The sequence below is a fragment of the Solanum pennellii genome, chromosome 9 (assembly GCF_001406875.1).
Source record: "Solanum pennellii chromosome 9, SPENNV200".
In the NCBI taxonomy this organism is placed as follows: domain Eukaryota; kingdom Viridiplantae; phylum Streptophyta; class Magnoliopsida; order Solanales; family Solanaceae; genus Solanum; species Solanum pennellii.
The window spans coordinates 75,306,134-75,319,720 of record NC_028645.1 but is presented as its reverse complement, the minus strand read 5'-3'; positions in this window follow the sequence as shown (position 1 = coordinate 75,319,720).

The window sequence follows — 13,587 nt, the reverse complement described above, 5'->3', positions numbered from 1 at the left end:
GGGGTGGGGGATGGCTATGATGTTTAGACCTAGGACTCAGTGGACCATAAGTGTTAACTAAGAGAATTCAAAATATAAAAATGTAAATATACGAAGAAGTCACGAAAGTAACTGACAACATCTAGCATATATATGTGAAAAAATAATCTTTGACATTATATAATTGAACTCAATGAAGAAAAAAAAATTCACTATGCGATTTTTCCCATCTGTCCTACCTTTGATGGATAGAGTTACCTAATACATGTTACTATGAGAGGTGATAGATATCCCGTAAAATTAGTCGAGGTGCACGAAAGTTGATCCAAACACCATAATCAATTGAAAATATAAACTTTACGTATAATGTAATTCTCTAATAAAGAAAGTTCAGATAAACCCCTAGCTAGCTCCGACGATGTTATAACCTCTTGTCTATTATAATGCTATATTAAATGGTATACTCATCTTATAAAATAAATAAAAGATAATGTAATTAGTTAGTATATTATGTGTCAGCCAAACAAATTGAATCAATGGGTCTGGTCTGGTGTTTAAAGTAGGAAAATTACTTTATGATGAACCACCCATTCACGTATTCTTGTCTGTCTCCACCACTTGTAAGACATAAACAAGTTGAATATCCACGCAAAACGAGAGATTAACACATGCTTCATGGTGGGGGACCCTTAATTCATAATTTTAATGCATGCCCGAGTTAGGATATCGAAAGAGGTTCATCTGAATTTTCTTCAACGAAAAATTACATTATGTATTACAATATAAAGTCAAAATCATAAATATTATTGACTTTTGATATATTTTTTCTTATATTTAAAATTTATTTAATGAAAATTCCGACTCAAAGATAAAACTATTAAAAGCATCAAAGAAAAGACAAAGATGGTATAAAAGCATGATGAGATCTTCTCTCACTTGTCAAACCGAACAATACATTCACTTTCATGTGATTGTGGTGACTAATCGATGATATCATATCAAAGTAATATTTCATGTTTCATATATGAATAAAGTTTATTTTTCTTTTGAAATGTATCTATCTTGTCTTTAGATTGTTCAATGAGGATTGAGGGGTTCATTTACAAATATGAAATGTAATTTGACGTTAGTGGCTTTTCATATGCCAATGGCAAATTAAGCACGAATTTTTATATAATAAAAATTCAAAATTATGAAAATGAAAAACAAATTTTGATCTATCTATGTATTAATTAAAGTGTTTCAAAAGTTTGTATACTTTCTTTAAAAAATTATCCGTTCTGTCTCGATTTATGTGACACAATTTGACTTGACACAAAATCTAAGAAGGAAAATAATTTTTTTAAAAATTTGTGAGATCTATAACAAACCTCGAACAATTTGGTTTTTGGAAATTATTTTATTTAGAATTTTTATTTTTTATTTTCTTTTTGTTTAGAATATAAGAGGAATTTTCGATGTTTTTTAAAAAGTAACATTTTTTTTGGACGGCAAGGAAAGCGTATGCCACATAAATTCAAACGAAGATAGTATTATTTTTGTCTTATTTGCTCAAAATATCGTTTAAATTCAATTGAATCTCTTACTTCAAAGGCGGAGCTATACGTTTGGCAGAAAATTGCACTGGCCACCAAAATCAATAACACAAGTCCGTAGCATATTCTTCAAAACTTGAATAGTCATCTCAGACTGACTATCGATTTGAAGGTGAAAAGTTTTACTGAGCTCAACCTAGGTACCCAACTCCCTCTGAATAGTGAATAGACCTCAAGAAATGTGAAGTGTATGTCTTATATATCTATACATTAGATGTTAAATTTGAATTCCTTAAAAGGAAAATCTAAATTTATACCCCTCTCTATTTCTTATCAATATATAACCAAAAAAAGAGAGCTGCTAAATGTAGCCTTGATTTATGTTGTATACTTGTGGAGATTGGAGTCTAATCAGTAAAGGTATATTATTTGATGCTTATACTGCTTTTTCATGTAAGAATAAAAGAAATTCATGATCCTTATGATGACAAGCAGTTATGATTTTGACATTTTATTGTTTTAAACTTGTTTTGATTCCTTTGGTTGGTTTGACAAGATAGGAACCAATTGGATGTATGCAGTGTCAAAAGTAGAAAAAATCACTATATTTATAAATTATAAATAAGTTCCCAACTTATTGGTTTGAATAAGGCAATAACACCTATTCTATTCACTTTTCTACTTTATTTATTTACATTTATTTATAAAAAATATAATTTTAGCTAAATTTATGGATATAGTAAAAAGAAAAATTGTACCTTTGCAGATTGCTTTATATATAGGCACAAAGCCTAGTCGTTGTTAATTTTCCTTTTGTCCCTACTTTAGTTTATATTCCTAGCACTTTCTCTCATTTATTACTTTACAAAGAGGATTGTGACTCGAATTTTTTTAAATTCTTGATTTTGACTTGCCCATTGAACCATTACAAACTACAAGTGAATGATAGGGGGTTGGGGTGGGACGGGGGCGAGGAGGGCATAGACCATATTATAGTTGTGGACATTAAAATTTTACAGGACATTACAAGACGTGTCTAGTAGTTTCTCAAAGGATATTCTATTCTAAATTTTAGTCCATACATATACAAAAGATAACATATTTCCTTGAAGAGGATCTCGAATGTTACATGAAAATTTTGAACATTTACAAAGAGATCAAGATGTTGAATATTATTTTCTCTAAGCTTACCTAATGATTAAATATAGTGCAAGGAGGTTCAAACTATCCTATGTTCGAATAATACACTACTAACTATTGTCGAATCAAAGAGAAAAAATAATAGAGAAGAATCAAAGACAATACAACAAATTGTATTCACATTATTTACTAATAAATTATTCTTGTTTTTTTTTCATAATTTGTTTGTAGTTGGAGTTTATTTTTGAATTTGATGCAAACAAATTGACACACGGCACGCCTAGTGGGACCGAAATCATCCTTCTTCCCTTCTATGATATTGTTAATTTTGGACCACAAAGATGGAGATTCATTTCTATGTGTATTCAAGTCTTGTCTTTGAATTTTATCAAGTATCGACAAACTTTGAAATAAAGGATATGTGTAGACATCAAAATGTAGAGTTTTACTAGATGAGCTCAATTTTTGTTAGAGCTTTTGGAGATTACTTTATCCTAAACTCAATTTACGCTTATACAAAGGATAACATATTCCCTTGAATAGATATTTCTAATGTCTCATAATCATAAATAGATTTAGATGTGACCAGACCGTTCATAATCAGACATTTCAAGAAGATACTCAAAATCATCGTGACTTGGAAATCAAATAAATCTCAATGAGGTTCAAGTTATTCTACACTCGAGAAAGACACTTACAGCTCTCAAATCACTTAGAAAATTCAGAAAAAAAAGAATTAAATCCACATTGTTTATTAATAAAGTATTCCTATTTCTTCAAATATTTTTTTTTATTGAAGCTTATTCTTCATATATTAAAATTTAGAAAAAAGACATAAACTCCTCTTGATCTTCTCCGCTACATTTACATTAGCACTATTACTTTATAGATGATTCTTTATCCTCCACCCCTCGATCTCATTTTAAGTGAATTTAATATTATTCAAACAACTGGCATAATAAATTAAAAAACTAAGCGCGTAAAATATGAAAATATAAAGAAAAAAAGATAAGTGAAACCCTTCTTTTTTTTCGGCCAATAACTTTTCTTTCTTTTTTCTTCCTCATACCCACCATCCTCATCCTCGTTTTTCTTCTCAAGTCCTCACACCCCACCACCCTTAGTTAGCCACGTCCCAACCCCTTCTTCTTCCTTACCCCATCACCTTCTCACTAGCTATCATCTGTCACACTCCTTTTTTTCTTCGAAATTAAAATATCATACTCACCTCTTTTATCCTTCTTCGAAATTATGTGAATTTGACGTGATAATAATGTGGTACGATGTGGCAATGGCATGACGTGTATGTGATGTATTTTTCATCGTAAGACTAGTGTTATTATTTTATGGTGATATTTATTATATTTCAGACAACAATAAAAAATTAAATAAATGTTTATAAAATTAAAGTGTTAAAAGTAAATTTGATTGTCAAATCCAAAATGACTTTTATGTATATTTTCTGAATTTTATTGCGAACACATACCTCTATAATATACATCGTTCATACACTACTATACAGATGATTATGCATCTTTCATATAATACAATTTTTTTTAATGCATGTACATAAAATGCATAAATACCCTTCAATTTATGCAAAACCATATCATATACAAAATTTTACATATAATAGAATAATATGATTCGATTTTGTACGCCCCGCCTAGAAGACATACAAGGGTGTTTCAAGGTGACAACGGCAAAACATGCTCTTGCGTGAAAGATATAAATGAGTAATGCAAATTAAAATTGATCATAGGCAGAATTTTGATTGGATGAATCAATCTGAAAATCACGAAACATTGTTGCAATATTTTTCTTTCCTAGTTAAATAGTGGATTTTTCTATATAGTGTTTGGTATTAAGAGCTTTATTAAATTTGAATTTGAGTCGAAAAATTTTACACTTGGATAAAATTATTTCTTAAGAAAGGCGACTTTATATTCAAGGAGGAATCAAATTCAAGAATACTTTATTAAGGATGAAAGAATACTTACTACTTCATCACAACTCTTATTGATATGGAAATTTAACTTTCTTAACACTCGAATAATTTAAAAATTAAAAAAAAAAACGTTATCAAAGAATTTAAACAGGCAAAACTCAAAACAAACTTGGCCAGCTTTGATGGCCTCTATAGCTAGCTTGCGTTTGTCATCTATAACAAGCATATTCTGCAAAATTATTTTAAAAATTCATAAGTTTGTATTGTCATCTATATAAGCATATTTGGTAAAATGTCATAACAACAAATACAACTAATATGAATCTGAAAGAAAAAGAAAAACATTTTATTTGTATAATTTGACTTCTAGTTCTCTTTTTGTGAACCACAACTATACAATAAATCTACTATTTTAAAATTTTGGATGCACTTAAAGTGACGGAGTCAAAAAATTTTAATGGCTTCAACAATACTAAAAAAGCATTGAACACACACCGAAGAGTCAATAGGCCAATAAAATTATTTATTCATTGGTGTTTTATGTCAATTTTGTATAAATACCTTTTAATTTCTATATATATATATTTTTTTCGAGACGAGGTTAATAAATGTTTGAGCACCCAGTCCATCTGAATCCGCCCTCCTCTATTTACTCCTCCTTGCAACTTAATCAACACCTTGAGCAGCCAATATACCTATCACTGGTTCATTTAGTTCCTTGTGAACAAAAGAATAAAAGAAATAAAGGTAGAGAAAATATTTAAATTGTATATTTTAAATCAAAATCATTATCTATGGTTTATCGCAGAGGGCATCTAGATAGGTGCACTAATTACAAAAAGATACATTTAAATATAAATTTAATAATTAATCAATTGACCTTCATATTTTTAATACTCTATCATTAAATTTTAAAAATTATATGTTCAACATATATAATATTATTAGTTTTAAATTTCAATATACACATTTTATTTAATTATATAAATTTTTTACCGTTGATTTATTTTAGAGATTTCTAATGTTACACACTCAAAAATTATGAAAAATTAAAGCAAAACAAAACAAATGAAAAATTGATTATGACGCCAAAAGTGCTATAACCACTTGAATAGATGATATTAACTCAAATTTTATATTTGTATCTTTGAGAAGTGCATCCAATCAGCCTTATTACTATAGGCACCCATTCATCCTATGTATAAATTTATAAATAATTTAATAATTTCTAGAACTTAATAGTATAAATCATACAAAAAAAATAATTTAAAAATCAAATATTTTTTCATCATATATATAAATTTATAAATAATTTAATAATTTCTAGAACTTAGAAATATAAATCATACAAAAAAAAAATTAAAAATCAAATATTTTTTTCAAAACTTACAGGTCGAACACATAATGATACTTAATTCAACAACAAAAAAAAAAACTTAAAAATTTGTAACCAAACACTAGTTTAGAAGTGTTGCTATTGGGTACCTACAGATCACTGGCTCACTGCAACTATTAAGACGATCTTTTCTTTTTCGTGAAATAACTAAAAAGACGATTATTATTATAAATTACTTGAATTTATCATAAAAAACCATATATATGAAATCCGATTTCCACTAATATTATATGACAATGTATAATTAACCAGACGTGAATCTTAACTTTTTTTTAAAAAAAATGACTCATTATTTATAAAACATACTTCCTCCGTTTCAAAAAAAATAACTCTATTTCCTTTTTAATCTGTTTAAAAGAGAATGACCACAAGTTTAAGGAAATTTTGATACATTTCACATAATTTTAATTTATAATCACAAGATTAAAAAAAAAAAATTTTCTTAAACTCTGTTTTAAGTTAAATTAGATCATTCTTATTTTAAAAGGAGAAAATAATTAAATATATTTTGCATCTTGAAGACTACGAAATCTTACTTGACTTGTTATTTAACAAAACTTAAATACACATGAACATTTCCTTTTTATTTACTTTTCATAATCTTAATAAAAAAAATGAAAAAATATTAGTATTCAGTAATACACTGATAAAAAAAAAAAAAAGATCCAACAACTAGAATCATCATTGGATCATATTCCAAGGGAGGTTAATAGAGTAGCTGATGCACATATAGATACAAAAGGAGTTCGAAGGGTGTAAAAAGGACTAAACATATAGTTGTAACAACAATTTTTTGTAAAATGAAAATAAATTTATATGGTAAAATATAAATCCAATCTCAATATGGTTAAAGACTTACTAACACATAAATACCCTTTGACACATTGAATAAATTAAAATAGTGTGTTTTTTCATAATCCGTTATCAAGAAAGGAAGGAGTGAGGCTGTCCGAGCATGACCTAACCTTAGTCACCCATTTTCTTTACAAATGGCCAAGTTTAGATCATGCTGGCAGCTTCACTTGTTCCACTCTAGACCTTTTCATACAAATAACAAACTTAAATCACATATGATGATGCTATACTTGTGATTATTACAACTAAAAGTGAAAAGAGAGTGGGGATTCATGAGTTTGTTGTTACTATTAATTTGGGATGTAGGGTGTTTGATTTATTTATATATAGAAGTGATAAGAAATAAAGGATGTATTAAAGCCAAATGTGTAGGCAAAAATTAATTAAAATGTGAAATAAAATAGCTATTATATATATATATAGGTAGGTTAGGGTGTACAAATTGAAGATGCAATATAATTAGCCGAAAGTGGGAATATTAGGGCGGCATATATCCGCAAGGTGGCGATCCTTGTCCTTTTTCTTGGTTATCTAAAACTTAAAACCCTACTTCTCCTTGCACCATTCGCGTTGTTTGATCCGCAGATTAAATTATTTTTAAAAAATTAAGTGTAAACAAAATTTTAAAAAAATAAAAATATTTTATTGATAAGTAGTGGAGGTAAGTTTTATTTTTTTTCTTGATTTTTTTCATAAAAATTTATTCATGATTTGAGTGTTGTTTGTTGATGTATTTTTTTAAATTAGAATGATTTGAATTTGAATCTTGTTGAATTTTGTTTGCTCTGATTTCTTAACATAAATATAATTTCTTTTTAGGAAAAAGTCTCGAATTTTATAAGTAGAGATTTTTTTTTCTAATTTAATCAACATTCATAATGTAGTCGTAGGATTTGCAGTTAGAAGGAGAATTTGTGAACCTCCTTGTATATTGAGCGAATTGGTTGAGGTTATTTCTTTCTATATTTTGTAATCTCGTATTTATAGTGGATTGTTCATCTTCTTTGTAAATGTAGGTCGATTGATCGAACCACGTTAAACTTTTGTGTTTTTTGATATATCTCTGTTTGTCTTCTTACTCGTGATCTTTCGAGTTTTGCTTTGTTAGCTTCTGCATTACATCTGCTTATTTTCGATCATAACAAGTCTTTCATTAATTGACGGAATATTTGAAATCTTCATCTTTATAAATATCCAAAAAATTATGAAATCGTCTTGCAGAATCACATAAATTCTCAATATCTACATTTTCAACCAAACACAATACATATTTTATTTAAAACACCGTCTTATTTCACATACTAAACAATTCTAGCTGCGAATGTGAGTTGTCCCGAAATATTAATTGCGATTAAACTTTATACTACGTTGATATTAAGTATGAAATTATTTAGTCCATACAAAATATGAGATAAATAATCTTGGTTATAGTTTGAGAATTATAATTCTAAAATGATTTGATTTTTGACCAAACGACCTTGGGATCTAACTTTTTGTGGCCAACGTAACTAAACGGTCCCCAACTAACCAACTATAAGTTACAACATAAAAAATAAACAATGACTGAATTTATTTATTTTAAATAAAGTATACTTGATTCATTGGTTGAAAAATAAGATATACAAAGTATAATATAAAACATTTTATAGTTCAACATTAAATAACTTTTAACTACATTTTTATTTTTAAATCTAACCTTCTTCTTTTTTTCAAAAAGGGAGAAAATGGGGAAATGTATTATATATTTACAATATTATTTTATTTTGAGATCAATAATCCCAAGAATTACATATATTAAATATATTATAAAAAATATTTAATTTTTTAAAATTACTATTCATTATCTTACCAACCAAATGAGCATGCGTGATTGATTAAGGCAGGACAAAAGCTGAATTTAATTGCCCAAGGAAATTAAAGTTGATAACTACTCAATTTAAATAACACATTGACTTTTCATTTCACTGCTCAGTGCTTCAGAAAAAATTAAAAAAAAAAAGAAAAAAAAAGGTTCCACCTATCTATCTATCTATATATATTAGCTCTCTGAACCTAACCATCTGTCACTATTTTATCTTAATGTTCATTTGACCCACAAAAAAACAAATGTTTTTTAAAAGTAAGTTTGTTTTTCTTGATTTTATTAGTACTATCAAGATTGATAGAACGTGATTTAAGATCTATGTCCAGGTAAAAGAATATTAATTAAAATAAAATTACCAAAACGTCCTCTTAGAAATCGTTTGATAGCTGGTTAGAGTTATTTAAGTATTTGTAATGTATGAATTAGTTATTGATGAATTTATATCGTATTGAAGATATTCTTGACATTGACCAAAATTATTAGTTTCGTTGTCGAATAACTTAACAATACATTTTTACTTGATTAACTAAACTTAGATATACGCTCAATTTGCCATATGTCATAACAAGTAGTCTCTAGCTCTTAATAAAAAGTCGAGAAAAGTGTTGTAAACATCCTTAAACTTGGCAAGAACTTAAGGTGTATTTCATTAATGTTACAAGATTGGAGGTGTAGTTAAATTAATTAATCAAGTAAATGTGTTTTTAAGGCTGTGAGAATGAAACTAATAATTCACGCCAAGTTTATTATGAGTGTTTTCAATACTTCTCTCATTATTTTATGTTGAGATTAGTTATTCATATACTCCATAAAATAATATATAAATATTCTCAGAAGTTATACATGTATTAATTATATAAATTGATAACCAAATACTGTATTATCCTTTAACTTTATACGTGAATAAGTTATTCACACCAAATTTCATTACCTGTTATCTTAGAAAAGTTATCTGAGTATTTTATACATATGTAAAAATATATATATTTGTACGTCCATAATAAGTCAAAATATACCGATAATATAGAAAAAGAATATCAGTGTATACAACCAAAATTCAAAGAAACAGTTAAAGCATACACAAAACAACAAATTCAAAGCAAATGTCGAAACAAGTTAGTGAGTAATACTATTATCCAATCCTGAATTCCATAATTTCTCAATGTTAAATTTTAAAAAAATACTAATGACTTTGCCCTTTTATTAAAAAATAATTGTTATAGGAATATATAATGGATTCAGAAGAAACTATTCGTCAATAACGTATTGATTATAGTAAAATTATATCATTATTAAGTTGTATTCAATTTCATGAAAGACTATTACACCAAAATGGGCATTGTTTGGAAATAAACTATATATTAGCCGAAAAAATCTTTTTGGCTAAAAAATTTGACCAGAATGATATTTTTTTTCTATGTTATTTATCTTTTTAAATATTTTTATCTTTTTAACTTAATACCTTTTAACTAAAAAATGAAAAAAAAATTAGTTTATTTAAAAATAAAAAAAATATTATAATTTTTTTAATTTTCTAACCAAATTTTCTGGATTAGTTTTATATTAGCCTATGATTTTTTTAAGTGCAAAAGTAAATCTTGATCCACCTGTTATTGCATTTGAAATTTCCTATTTTACTGTGATTATATATTTATATTAATTCTTTCTCATGGATTACCAAGTTTTTTTATACTATAAGAATCATGCTTTTGAAAAATGTGAATGGTACACAAAGGAAAAATGATATACTCCTTTAAAATGCTTCATTTTACAAAGAAACGTTGTGCTTTTTAATGATATGACCATTTCTTTTTCATGTAGGGAATTGTTGGATTTAGTTAAAAGTATAAATGACACGTTGAGAGAAAAAAAAAATATAGAGGAAATGAAAATTTTAAAATGTTTCCTTTTACTAAGGAGCTTTGTTCCTTGTGAGATCGAAAAATAAAAGATAAGCATTTTTTTTCTAGCTCTTAAAGAGTCGAGAAGATAACACGCCTCATGTTGTCATTGCTCGACTTTAGATTCAGATTCAATTAAATGATTTGAGCGGTTGATATATTTTTTACATCAATTTTTTATTTTATTTTCGTTATTTAGTTACTTTCTTCGTTTAAAAAAGAATGATTCTATTTTTTTTAGTCCATTTAGAAAAGAATGACCCCATTCCTTTTCTGGCAACACTTTAACTTTAACTTTTCGCATGACATGTTTAAGACCACAAGATTAAAGGACATTTTGGTACATTTGATATAATTTTAATTTAGAACTACAAGATTAAACAGTCTTCTTTCTTTTCTTAAACTTCGTTCCAATTCAAACTAAGTCATCCTTTTTGAAACAGAGGGAGTACTATTTCTTTGTATAAGTTATGATAGATTCTACGTGGAGATTATTTTTTTTATTATTTTTGTAACTGAACAATTATCAACAATTATCTTGTGAGCTCAACACTGATTGATTTTTTTTAAAGATAGTGCCATGTAGGTCGAAAAGGGGTAGAAAATTACTTATAAAATAAGTTCAGGGGTAATAGGACCTTAGTATAGTATAAGTGTGTCTCTGAAATTTCGAACATAGATTGAAAGGATACTTATGTATTTTCCTTTTCTTTATTATTTTTGTAACTGAACAATTATCAACAATGCAAAGATTAGTTATGCAGAAGTTAATTATACTATTTTTTACCATTCAAAAATTTATAAATAGATTCTCTCATAACTCGTATTAATAATGCGACTTTCGTAAACTAGTAACCAAATACCATATGAACTTTATACCTAACAATTAAAATACTGCCAAAGGTGTTAGTTATGTTTGATTTTAATATAAGAATGCAATCAAACAATTCCTATGTAGTAATAAGCCAGCAGGAGATACTACATTAATAGAATTGAAGTTGACAACTCAAACAATAATTAAGCTTTTGCATAGTGTACTTGTATTGAACATATGATGTTAATCATACACGACTAGTCGTGTCAAATGGACGAGTTCAGTTGAAATTAGAGATGTTGAAATGATTTTAAATAAGTTGAGGTTTGACCTTCTTATTCTCAATAATTTTAACATACTATTATTTAAATTTTATCGTTATAATTTGAATTTCAACTCAAAATTTCTTTTTTTTTAAAAAAAAGAAGAAGAAGTTACTAATGAATAGATAAATCCTAAAAAAGTTATAAATAGATAGTAATTCGTACCTTTAATATAGGAACAAACAATATATCAATTCAAATAAAAAGTAACCGCAATTAGCTATTAAATTGAGAATCTTCTTAAAATGAATAGATAAATTCTTGAAAAGTACTCCCTCCTTCCGTAATTGTTTGTCATCGTTTCTATTTTTAGAGTCAAACTATTAAAATTTTGACTAACATTTTGAGATGTATTTTTTCATCATACTAATATGCAAAAAATTGTAATTTACAGTACTTTTTATGTAGTTTTAGAATATCTATTTTTTTGTTTAAAATATCAAATTAATGTGATCTAATTTACCTTTAAAAATTAATCAAATTAACTTTTGATAAACGTAACACGACAAACAATTCTGAACGGAGAAAGTATTAAATAAAGGATTCTCTTGAGTTCAACCCGAAAAATTTTGAACGAGATAGATGAATTACCTATAATTGGGCTCAACTGTGGTGAAAACTCAAAAGGCAAATGAAATGATGGAAAGAAGTAATAATAAGTAGTAGAGGAGACTCACAACATGTTTAAAAGACCTACAAGTCTACAAGCTTATATAGAGTGGTCCTTTATTATTCTTTTTTCCAGAAGAGGCAGAAATAGAGAGAAGTGCATTGGTTTGATAATTTTACAACCTTTTAGGCAGAGACCTAAATGATACCTCAAGTCACTCTCTATCTATCTTTGGAGCTTTCACTCTTGTCAAATATTATTACTACTTTTTTGTAATTGAAAAACAAAATTTTTAGAAATATTTGAGGGATTATATTTGGTTGTTTGTGAATTGGGGTAAGGGTCCAAGATGAATTGTGGAAATATTTTATTTGATGTTTGCTATAATTTTATATTAAAAATCTTGAGATTATTTATAGCATTATAATTATGGATTTTTTTGAAGCTATACTTTTACAATGTAGGTTTATTGATGTAACATTGTAATGCATTTAGATGCATGCACAAATCATATCTAAGAAACAGAGCTTCAAGTAATCCTGGTTTTATAATAATATTAAAAAATAGAAAGATTGATAATAGATTTTTAAATATTCTTGGTAAATATTATATTTATTATATGATTCAATTATCTATACACTAATAAGTTCATATAATTCATGCACATTTAATTATATCATTTACTAACTTATACAATACTCCAATTAAAGATACACAATACATTTTAAAAATAAAATTCATACAATAACATATATTATAATTTAAATAGAAACAAAATTTTGTACTATTAAAAAAAAATTCATACACAAATGATACATGTTTCATACACATTTCATTCACTAAAAAAATAAACTTCAGACTTCATGTACGCTATACAGAACATACTGTTTCTTTCAAAAAAAAAAAATTACAAACTGTATTACAGATATACAGTTAACAAAAAAATTTAACACTATTTTACATGTAAAAAACAACAAATCTAAATAAAACAACAATTCATAATCAAAAGAAACAAATCATAACTAAAAACTAACCCGAAAATTCCACTTTCCACCATGTTTAATTAAAATTGACACAAAGTTATCCATCAGAACTGAAATATGCAACTATGAAAATAATCTTGAATTTTTGGGGGAAAAAATGAATTATATGTTGAAAGAAATTTCAAAATAATAGAGAAATTTGGAATGAAGAATAATTGTAATGCTAGTAATTTATCTAG